This window comes from Haliaeetus leucocephalus, unplaced genomic scaffold, assembly GCF_000737465.1.
Source record: "Haliaeetus leucocephalus isolate CR32 unplaced genomic scaffold, Haliaeetus_leucocephalus-4.0 Scaffold143, whole genome shotgun sequence".
In the NCBI taxonomy this organism is placed as follows: domain Eukaryota; kingdom Metazoa; phylum Chordata; class Aves; order Accipitriformes; family Accipitridae; genus Haliaeetus; species Haliaeetus leucocephalus.
Window position 1 is genome coordinate 257,840 of NW_010972579.1, and position 11,881 is coordinate 269,720.

Consider the following 11,881-nt stretch of genomic DNA (forward strand, 5'->3'; position numbering starts at 1 on the left):
CCCAGCTCCGGCCTGGCTTGCCCGCCGCCGCTCGGCCGCGGGGAGAGCGCGGCAGGGGCTGGCCCGCGTGCCGGCCGAACACCCTTTCCCGCGCCGCCCCGCCGGGAGGCACGGGAAGGGGGAGCAGCCGGCTGGGCGGTGCCGTCTTGGCGTTACCTCGGCACCTGCCCCGTCCTCAGGCCCCGCGCACAAACGGGCAGCTGGTCGACAGGCAGCCGCAGATTTTCTCCGCCCCCACTGTTAATTGCCCTTGTCTTTGCGCTGGGAAGCGCTCTGACACACCGACGTGAAAACGCATCGACTCTTCCCGGACTCTGGGTCCTGTTTTGTGGAGATACCGTTTTGGCTTTGGAAAAGCCGCTGGGACTTTGGAAAACCTGCATTTCGGAAGCGGAGACGGCAAGGCAAAGTAACTCCCAAGATCAGCTGCCCTCTCTTTCCTCCAAGCGCTGGAAGCATTTGTTACGAAAACGCTGTTCTTGTGATACACTGATTCTCTGCCTCCTTATACTAACAGGCAGTCTGGCTCTTGTCACAGCACACTTTGATAAGGATGAAGAAAATAAAGACTCTGTAAAAACGGAGCAGATTAGGGTGTCCGGGGAATACACATTGCACAGACCAAGTGACCTAGCTGCAGTGTATCCGCAATCCAGAGATCTGATATCATCAGTTCCCAGGCAGTTCTCTGGCTTGCAAACACAGCCATCTGTATACCACAATTTAATTGTTGCCCCTGTAGCCCACCTCAGATGCTGACCACCACGAAATAACCAGTCAGTTGAAAAGAACTGAAATAGCGCTAGGTGAGTATCGCCTTACATGTCCATATACTAAGCACAAAGAAGGAACACAAGCATGGCCCTGTAGACATCACAAGTCTGAAGAAGAAGCTCCAAGAATGGAAATTCTTGGATTACATAGCATATACAAGCTGTCACATAATAGTTCATCTTGGAAGGGCCCTCAGGCTCCAGTCCAGCCTCCTACTCAGAACAGAGTCAACACTGACTTCATACCAGTTTTCTCAGGGCTTTGTCAGTTGGATCTTAAAAGTCTGCAAGGACAGGGACTGGCACACCTTTCCCAGTCCCTGTTTCAGTGCTTAACTGGCCTCATAGGGAAACAAAGATAAAGGCCAGGCCCTCAGCCTCTCCTCCTGGGGCAAGTGCCTCCAGCCCCTCACCATCATGCTATCCCTCCACACTGTGATGTCCCAACCTGGATACAACTGTACAGTAAGAGATCCTGTCAAAAACCTTGCCCCAGTCAAGGTAGATGACATCCACTGCTCTTCCCTCCTCCACAGAGCTAGTCATCTCATCACTAGAAGGCACTGAGGTTGGTCTCACATGATTTACCCTTGATTAATCTATGCTGGCTATTCCTAATCACCTTCTCCTTCATGGGCCCAGCAAAGGCATCCAAGAAGATTTGCTCCGTGGTTTTCTTCAGACACCAAATTGAGGACTGCCTTACAGTCCCCCAGATCATCCTCCCCACTTTTTGCAGATGGGTGTAACCCTAACCTTTCCCCAGTCAGCAGGGATCTCCCCTGATCTCCATAACCTTTCAAAGGTGATAGTAGCATCACTATGACACCTGCCAGCTCTCTTGGCACAATTGGGTCATCCTGTCTGGTCCCCCAGACTGTATGTGTCAAACCTCAGTAACTGCTGACTGAATCATTCTCTACTACTGGTAGCCCCTCTCCTTGAACCCTGCCTGCAGGCAAAAAGGCCTGGGGAATTCTCGTCAGTGAAGACCAGGACAAGGAAGGCATTGAGTACCTCAGCCCACACCCTACCTAGTATAAGACTGTTTCAGCCCCCAGCCAGAGTAACTGCAAGATGTTAACTGCATTCCTGCCTATCTGTGAGATAGCTGCTCCACTGCAGCAGCTGAATAGGCACTTGACACTCCCCAGTGAGGCTCAGTCAAAACCTGGGAAGCGTAGGTTCTCCCTGACCATGAAATAGCCCAAGCAGGAAACAGACAACAGGAGATGTTTGAAACAAAAGCCTCCACTGTCCCTCAGTGAGAAATACATGTATGCTGCAGGTCGGTCAAGTATCATTCAGCCTGGCTACAATAGCTTCTTAGTTAAAAAGAAATGTGAAGAGCAATTCTGGAACTTCAGAAATTAAAATGACCACTCTTCAGAACATGGGTCACATGCAAAAAAGGTTAGAAATCTGCATTCTGGGAACAGAGGGGTTTCAAAAAGACCCCATCCTGGAAGAGAAAGTAGGCATGCCTCAACAGCATGGCAATGGGAGTTACTAGAAGCAAAAAGGCATTCTTCAGATAGTTGAAATTCTGCCCAATAGAGGAGTATAGAGGAAAACAGAATCATAAACTGTTGCAGGTTACATGTAAAAAACAGAGTGAAGAGGCCAAAAAATACTTTTAGGAACAACTTGCTAGAAGTATGAAAACTAGTAAATTCTTTTTCAAATACATGAGGAAAAGGAAGCATGCCAGATAATCTGGCAATGAGACAAATCAAGATTAAAGGGATTACTCAAGAGACTATACAACCATTGCAGAAAAAAAAAAAATCTTTTGTTTTGTTTTACATCTGAATTCAGTGCAAAGGAACTTGAAGATTTCTGTACCAAAAACCCTGGTTTTTGTTTGTTGAAGGGATTCATTGGAGGTTCAGTTTCACCCTGAAGAGTAGAAGATTAAGTTATAAAACAAATCATTAACACTAACAAGTCTCCAGGACCTAACTGTTTTCACCTCAGTGTTACAAGATAATTAAATCAGCAATGAACTAGTTTAAATATCAAGTCTCTTGCTAAAAACTCAGATGGCGGTTGGCTATTGCAACGCCAATTTTTAAGGCAGGCACTAAGGGATTTAAGAAAATTACAAGCCTGTAAGTCCAATATGAATTATGAAGCAAAATAGCAAAAAAAAAAAAAAAAAGGCCCAAAACCCACATGCAACCAAAACCCAGTAAATAAATAGGACATACTGGGGAGGAGTTGACACAGGTTTTGTACAGAAATTCATGCCATGCAGATCTCATGGCTTTATTTAATGAAGTCAAACATACGCAAGGGAGATTCAGTTCATATAATTACTAGGATTTCCAGAGGCCTTTGAGAATGTCCCTTATTAGAAGCTCTTGAAACTAAGTTGTCATTAGATTAAAAGGAAGGTGCTGTCATGAATGAACAGTTGTTTAGGAAATAAAGAGTGAAAAGTAAGTTTTCACAGTGAAACAATTTTACCAGCAAATCCCACAGGACTTTTGAGCTGGGACATCTTCCGTTCCTTGAGTTGGGACCTCTTCTGCTCATCACAACTGTGAAAGATCTGGAACAGGGCTTAGTAAGGTGCAAATCCTGCTGAGACCAAGTGATTTGGTTAACAACAGTTACGATGCTTGACTGAAGAATCAATGAAGAATCACCGAAGGACCTTGCAGAGCTCAGAGAGAGATGAAATTCAAGTAGGTGTCAAGTGATACACTGGGGAAAAACAATCCCAAGAATACATACATATTGGACCCTTGAACTGTCTGTACCAAGAGGAAGAAGTTTATAATGCCTCTTGCAAAAACACCAGCTCAGTTTTCAATAGGAGTCAAAGAGCAAACTGAATATTAGTAATGATTACAAAAGAGAACAAAACAGAAAACACATTATGCCACAGAATATGGTAAATCTGCATCTCTAATACTGTGTGCAGTTCTGGTCTTCCATTACACTTTGTGCCCCACTCTTGAAAATGAGATACACATGTATGATTTTATATATTCTCTAGTGCATATACACCCAGAAAGACAGAGAGAGAAAAGAACAGAGTTGATTCAGCATACAAAGTGACTTCTATAAAAGCTGCAAATGGGTAGTCCTCAGCCTGGAAAAGGGACAGCTGAGGTGGAATGATGGACACCTGCAGAATCAGCAGTGGCATGAAAGGGGTGTCTGGGGATTGATCATTCACCAGCTACTCCAACACAAGCATTACAGGCTTCAGCTGTAACAGGCAGATGGATGATCTGTTACAAAGAAAGAGGTACTTCTCCATACCACACAGCTGAACTATGGAACTACTTACCACAGGGTGCCGTGGTTGCCAAAAGGGTTCGGAAAGCACCTGGACAAACCAATGCAGGATAAATCTATCTGAGACTATAAAATGCAAAAGCATCACTGCTGCCTTCAGAGGTCCCCAAGACACAAATTGCTGGAAGCTGGGAGACTATGCCAGGAAAATAACACTATATGCTTACAATATTATTAGTGTTCCCTGTATATTTGTCATTGCCCACTTTTGGAAGCGGGATACTGGACGTAGTTCTGACACAGTCATTCTTACAGTCCTATATTGTTAGAATTGAGAGATTGTCTCAGAGATGCAACAGAAAGCAAAAATTCTCCAGGCAGTTTCTCAAGAAGCCCCCACAATACAATTCAGTGAAAGAGGAGAAAGTGTTTTGAGGCCAAATCCAGTTATAAGAGGACTTTAAACCATGAGAAAAGAATCTCCTGCTATTCAATTTTTCCATGTTCAGTCAAATAGTAATTTGTGTATGTAAAAATACACAGAAGTAGTCAATAAAAAACAGTTCCATCATAATTTTGTATTCCTGTAAGAAACAGCCCAAGGTCATCAATGTTGGTTGATTTATTAAGTCAGAGGGGTAACTCAGGTGTATAAGAGGTAGATTCTTGTTCCCAGAAAAGTAGGTACAGTAGCTTTCTCATTAAAGCCAAATTAAACTGGAATAAGTGCAGAGCTGAACCAGTAGTTCTACATTAGCAGTTTGGCTCAGAATCAGTTTGAATATTTAGTGCTAATCCCAGATCTTCTCTACTTGCTTTGTGCTGTGCCAAACCTAACTGAAATGAGAATCCTGTTCTGACAGAACTCCTGCGCTCCTGGAAGCCCAGGTGCTGAACTGACCCACAACTCACACCAGATGAGCTGGGGAGTCACAAAAATAAGCAGACCTCAGACAAGATACAAAGCTGAAACTGGATTTGTACATACTAAAGCCAGAAGTGACTGCTGTGATCATGTCAGACATGCTGTACAACATGAGATTGTCTCAGTAAGATATTCTCTGAATTGCATATTTTAATCAACTATCAAATACTGATACTACATTGTTTAAAAAAAAAAAGCGAACTTTATATTCTTTGTCTGATATAGTAAAATAATCAGTCTGTAGTGGTTTCTCAAAAAAGCCTGTCAGAAGACCTCAGAGTGAAGATAAAGTCTTTGTCAGGGGAGTAACTACAAAGTATCTATTGAAAAAGGCAGTTGTAGTCTTCCAGCTTCAAAACAAGAAAAAGCAGCAAGGGGATTAATAGTCTATCTGTCATCAGGCAGAAGATTTTTCATTACAGAACACCAGAATGCTTTGGGCAAAGAAAAGCTGCACAGAGGACATATGGATCTAAGAAGTCACCTTTAGGAAGTCACAGTAATACTTATTTGCCTGGATGGGGAACAAGGCAGTCAAGGAAACAAGTAAGGCCAGTGCTTTCCAGCAGTTTTTCTATCCCACTTACAACTAAGACCCAAAGCAGAGAGGTCAGAATATCCCTTCTTAAATAATAATACAAACCACCAAGCTAAAAACAATCTATTTTTTGAAAGAGGGACTCCCTGCATGAGCTTCTGTGGTACTTCTCAATCTCACAGCTCAGTGGGCAGTTGGGAAGATGACCAAAGAGGAAGGGAACAACGCTCCTGGAAGCAAAATTCAATGGCCAGCTCTTATGCAAATGCAGAATTTGCTCACACACACACACACACACCCTCCCCAACCATTACAATTTAATAAACTGTCCAAATTAATTCTGAGCTCTTACTATGTGATTTGGAAAAAGTCATTATCCTGAGCTGGCTAGCACGTGTAAGAGCTAGATCAGGAGTAAAGTGGTACTTCATTTGAATTGACAGAGAACCTGAGATTTTCCCGGTACTCGCAGAAAACAACAAGAACCCCCAGCCTAAATGAGCAACAGTTGATTTTGGATTTGTGATACTATATCCAGGGAGGAGGGGGGCAGGGGGAAGTCTGGAAGAACTTTAATTTCTTTGGCAACACCAGCAAAAAAAGAAACTGCTTCAGTGAGGAGATGGACTGCTGTGAGCTCTACCAATACCTGTCTGCTTCTAACATGCATGTTGGGAATCTGTTTTGTGACACTTTTGAAAGGTAAGGTAAACAGATTTTTTACATTAGCCACAATATAAAGTCTACTGATACAGTTCATGTAAATACCACTACAAGGAAAAAATAATGGAAGAGAGTGCTTTTGTAAATATAAAGTTGATCAACATAGAACATGTCTAGCATCTGTAAAAGCTCTCAGGTCCAGTTCTGGAAAAAAGGAGGAATCCATCTCATCTGACAGAAGTTACAGATGTACCCCATGACTTCTCCTTATACCTACACAATTTAATAACAACAGGAGGAACTTGATTACCAAAGATCAAATACGATATGCAAAATGCATGACTGTACTTGATGCCGATTCAAATAGAACAATTATTAGGCCAGGCATGCTCCCACAGCTGGAGAAAAGCTATTGCAGCTACACCCACTAGCCTGTTTCACATTGGTGAAGTGCTGGGAAAACTAAAGGAGAAAGCTGTGCTGAATAATAAATGCTGGGGAACATGTCCTACAAATCCAGCCTATGAAAATTCCCTTTAAACATATCACTCAAATGAAGTTAAGTGAATTGTGGGTGACTGGCTTGTAGAGAACAATAAGTGAAAGCCATAACAATAGTGACTTAGTGGGTGGTTTTTGTACTGAGATCCCAGGGACCTAAAAATTGTTGGGGAATATTCATTCTCAAGTCCTTCCAAATCCAAACCAGAAGCAGACTCTTGTTTATTTTCTGGGTGTTTCTGAAAAGCAGCAGATAGTTAAAAAACCAAACCAAAACAACCAACCAAACAAAAACCCCCACACAGTTGCAAGAACTGGTGGACCTAACAAGCATTGTTATAAAACTGTTTGTACAGCACTGTGTATTTCAATTGTAAGAAGCCTCCTGGCTCAGAACAGGGAATTCCTCTGCATCAGTAAAGATACAAATTGTATTGCACTACTCCAGGTCCCAAGCTTGATAATGTAGATGCTTCCTCCCTCCAAAAGGCTACTTGCAAAAACAGACCCAAATAAAAAAGCAGGAATTGGCTTCTTCATCTGTGAATGTGTACTTGAATGAAAGGACCATCACAGCCACTCCTATGATCTGTAAAAAGCAGATGTCCCTAGATGTGGCATTATAGGCATGAACTTCTCAAGTCAAAGATAACCATTCTCAGAGAGAGATAGATACTGATATGAGATTAGTAAGCAACTGGAATACCTTTTAGAAAACGTGGCCACTCTGGAATAACATATGAGAATACTTTTGAACACAGAGGGAAAAAATTGTTAAAATGGGAAAGTCTACAGTTCATTCATTATTATAAAATGAGGCAAAACCAATGGACTGGGGGGTGCCGGTATGCTCTGTTTTACCAGGATTCTGAAGGCATGTCACAGTTAGACCCCCCCCCCCAGATGTCTGGGGGTTACAAAACTAAAAGGACAATCCGATGAGACAAAATGCAGGGAGAATTAAAAATAAAACAGACACAGACAAGTTAATTGATGCAGCTTGCATTGCAGGAGAGGTCCCTGCAGCTGTGTCTGGTTGGGATGGTAACAAGGGTGAGCAGGTAGCCATGGATCACTTAACAGAAAGGCCCACAGGCATTGCAGAGTAATGCTAACAATCTTCAGTTCCTTCTGATTGCTTTCTGGCAAAATTCAGTCTTTGTCTTTCTTAGAAGCTGTAGGGACATTTGTTGTTGTTCCTTTCTTCTGTAGTTACTGTGATTTCATATTTATTAGTGTTTGATTTTATTTGTTAATTTATTAATAACATCGGCCCAGAAGACACAAGCATGTCTGACTGTTAGAACTGTTACAATCACTCCAGTCTTATCCTGCCCCTCTTTTCATGATATTCAAAATGTAATGACACAGAAGGAAACATAGGTCAAGTCAAACAAGCAAGCAATTAGAAGCAAGTTTGCCATTGGAATTTGTCTTCTGTTTGCCCAAGGGAAAAAAACCAAACAAACCCCATAACAAAACAACAACAAAAACCAACCAGTTTCTTCATGTCCAAGCTTTCAGAGGCAGTATATGTGGTGAACAGTATTTTTTTTTCTTCTCAGTTGATAACTTTCCCTTAAAGATGCAGCACTGTAGGAATTACACACTTCAGGATGCACCACTTCCACAACAGAAGGATCTCTTGACACAGAAAGCTCCTTCATCACCTGTCCTGGTTTCAGCTGGTTAAACCACGACATCACCTCATGTTCTATATAATACATTTACAAAGAACCATCCATTGAGATCGAAATGGTTATTCTGTTTAGGTGCAGTAGTAAAGAAAACCATCACCCAAGGACTTAGGACATTAGTGCAGATATTTGTGTTTGGCAGAGTTCATAGGCTGTATTCTAACCTAATCTAAATGAAATGTCTAGTTCTTCCCAAATGCACCCATGGGCAGAATGTTGACAGGAACTGGAAAATTAACTAACATCCCTATTCTACCCTTATTCAGATTCATTTTCCACTGAAAAGATAGAGGGATGCAAATCAACAGATTAGCACGCAAGCTCAGACTGCAAGTGACTGAATCGATCCATGACCACAGCCATCTGAGGGTCAGTCAGACAGACAGCTCTACTGAAGGGCAGGAATAGGTCTGTGATTGCAGAGTTAATGTACATGTAAGTCTGTAACCTCCAGAGTGAAGAGAAGGAACTTTTTTGCTGTCCAACACCAAGGAATTTGGTATGTTGAAACAGCGCCAGGTTTGAAACATCAAACTGATTTTCAGGCACAAGGAAAACACATAAAAAAACTTTTTGCCCCCCTGCCCCCTTTTTTTAAGTACTATTTACATTAAGTTTTCTAAATAAATGTCCCATCTGTCCTCTTTTGTACTCTCCCCTCCCCCTTCTAGACCTCCAGAAATACTAGTTGTTCTTCACCAATGTGAAGTAGAGTCTTTGCTTCCTACACAGGTCTCTTAAAATAATCTCCCAAGGCAGACAGGTTAAGGGAGGTGAAAGACACAGCATGGAAGTAGAAATAAAGCCATAGCAGTTAGACACATGAGAGGACTTACACGTTAAGCCCTTCTTCCTGCCACTTTCCCAGCAGAGGAAAGGGGATGGCTACTGAAGGTTACTTCCACTGACATATGGAATAGTTTATTGAGTGTTCAATATTAAGCACATACCACTGGCTGGAGAGGTAGATTAGCAATGAGAACACTTATACCACAAGGCTTTTAGTATCAGAGAGCAGCAAAAGTGGCTACCACAGAGGGGAAGGTGAGCCAGGAAGGTGACAGCAAGGCAGGCAGGGGCAATATTGTCACCGACAAGAAACACAGTCCCGCAGTACCTGAACAAGAAGAGCAGTGCAGATCAAGCGGCAGTAACAGGGGTGAGCCCAGTGATTGCCAGACATCCACAGCAATGAGGCAGGTCAGAGGTCAAAGCAGGAGGTCAGAGGCAGTACAGTTCAGGAAAGAGCAAGGTCTTGTGCTTAAAGGCAGCTCCTAAGGCAAAGCAGAGAGGGCCCAGATGAAACTTCTCACAGCTTGGCTATTTCTCAGCAGCCTGATCCAAGGTCACACAACTGCACCACATCAGAACTGGCCTGACGCACAGGCAGGTAGCTAAACCCCTGAGGACAGGGGGAAGAGGTTGCAGAGCCTGTTGGTTCACTCAAGACCCTAATATTTAGTCTTACCACTCTATTTGTCCTCATGATCACAAACAGCTGAGGGCCTAACCCAATCTGTTTGGATAGCAGGACTCAATCTCCAGAACAGCAATGCTGATAGACTAGAAGAAACAATCAACAAAGGTAGGAAAAATTCTTTCTGCTTCTTGGACTGCACTATTAGAAACATAGACGCTCAAATCAAGGGTCGGATGAGAAGAAAAGTCAAATTCAGCAGATCAGCCAGCAATAGTGGGAAAAAAAGCACTGTGGGCTTCCTCTGGTCAAAAGGGTATGACCTAGTCAGTCTTGCTACTCTTGCAAATTTGTATTTGATTATTCAATTATTACCAGAATTCTCAAGAGTAGGATTTACTTGCAGTTCTAGAGAGTTTATATTCTCTGTCCTGCTAGGATTGCAGTTGTTCTTAGATGGAATCCAAACTTACTTCTTTAGCTCTATCAGGGAATGTAAGAATAGCGCAGGTCAGCACTGTGCATGGGGATATTGAGGTTTGGTCCCAGAACAGTACGGATGGTAACTGCTGAATACAGCTCATGCACGATACCCTGAAGGAATATATACCAGAAATTAGGTAAGACTAGTAAAACTCCTTGGATGTTGTCGGATGTCAAGTAAGTTCCTTGCATAACAGCCAGAGCAGTGTGAGATATAGTTGAGAGGAGTCGAGATGAGAGTGTTCAGGATGCTCTGTGTTTGGAGTTTGGCAGAGGATGTGATACAAGGTGTATGTAAGAGTGTGTACTTGATGGGAAATCGCTTGGATGTTATTTTGGTTTGTTGGCTTGGTTCAGCACATAAGGTGTTTCTGGCAGCAAGCTGAAGAAGGAATTGGGCATTTTACAGGCAATATACACGTAGGCTGAGAGTGAGAACGAAGATGCTGTGCCATGAAATGAAGTCAGGTTAGGGATTGAAGGTGTGCAAGGAGTTACGGTCCAGAGATGGCATATTGAGGGTTTGCTGGGAGGTCAAAAGGGAGATGGGGTGTTGTATGTTAATATGGGGGATGGACTGAGTGAGTGCACAGGGGCTGTACGTGGGGTGTGTGAAAACCGTGTCAGGTGGAGAGTGAGCTATACAGCTTGATGAGGACCAATGTGTATTTACTAAGTGTGTATTTGGAGTCAAGACCCAAATTCCTGTATTTTGTATGCACTCATTTTGAGTTGGGCTGGAAAGCTGGGAGGATACACAAAGAGGACAAGGAACAGAAAGACACACGTGGAATTCCTCAATTAGTTTAACATGGGCAACTCTAGGTGAACAGAAAGAGGGACAAGTGGGGAAAAAGGAGAGGTTCTATCAGTTACCCAAAAGGTCACAGAAGCAGGCAAGGGGCTGCCTTGATGGCACTGGCAGCGTTACAACACAGGATGAGGAGGTGTGTGGAACGGCCTCAGTGGTGCTTACGGTGGAAATATCAGAAGTTCCTGCCATATATCCCCAGTGATCTAAAATGTGGCAATGGTAAAAAATCCCTCTTGTGCCCACGTCTTGGTCATACTTTCCCTAAGCCTGTGGATCCACTGCTGTGTTATACGTTGGGGCCTCCAGAGCGCTGGGATGGGCAGCAAGAACACTCCTGACAAACTTCTGTCTACGCAGCCGCGTGTGGGCAGCTGGTGGTGTCCACTGGGCCAATCTGAGCCACATCCGAGAAGGGTGTGCTCTGCAGCTCCTGCGCCGGATCTTCCCAGAACCTCGCGCGCCCTGCCGCTCTCTCGCTCTGAAGGCAGACGCGCACTGGACTTGCTCCGTGCTGGGTGGAAGGGGGGGGGCCACTCGGTACACCGGAGCCTCAAGCCCAGGCGGAAGCCTGAAGTATTTGCTAGGCCTGGCTGCAAGCTCCAGGACGCCTTAAGGCAGAGGCGGGGTCCGACTCCTCAGCCCGAGAGGTGGGCGAAGGCGCCCGCCACGACAGAACCACGAAGCCGTGCCCAGCCACTCTAGAGAGAGGCACGGCCTCCCGTGAAGCGGAGGCCCCGGACGAGGGCAAAGCCTAAACGCCGCGGGCCGGGGGCAAGCAACCCGCCGGAGGGACCCCGCCCGCCTGGCGAGGGAGCGGCGGC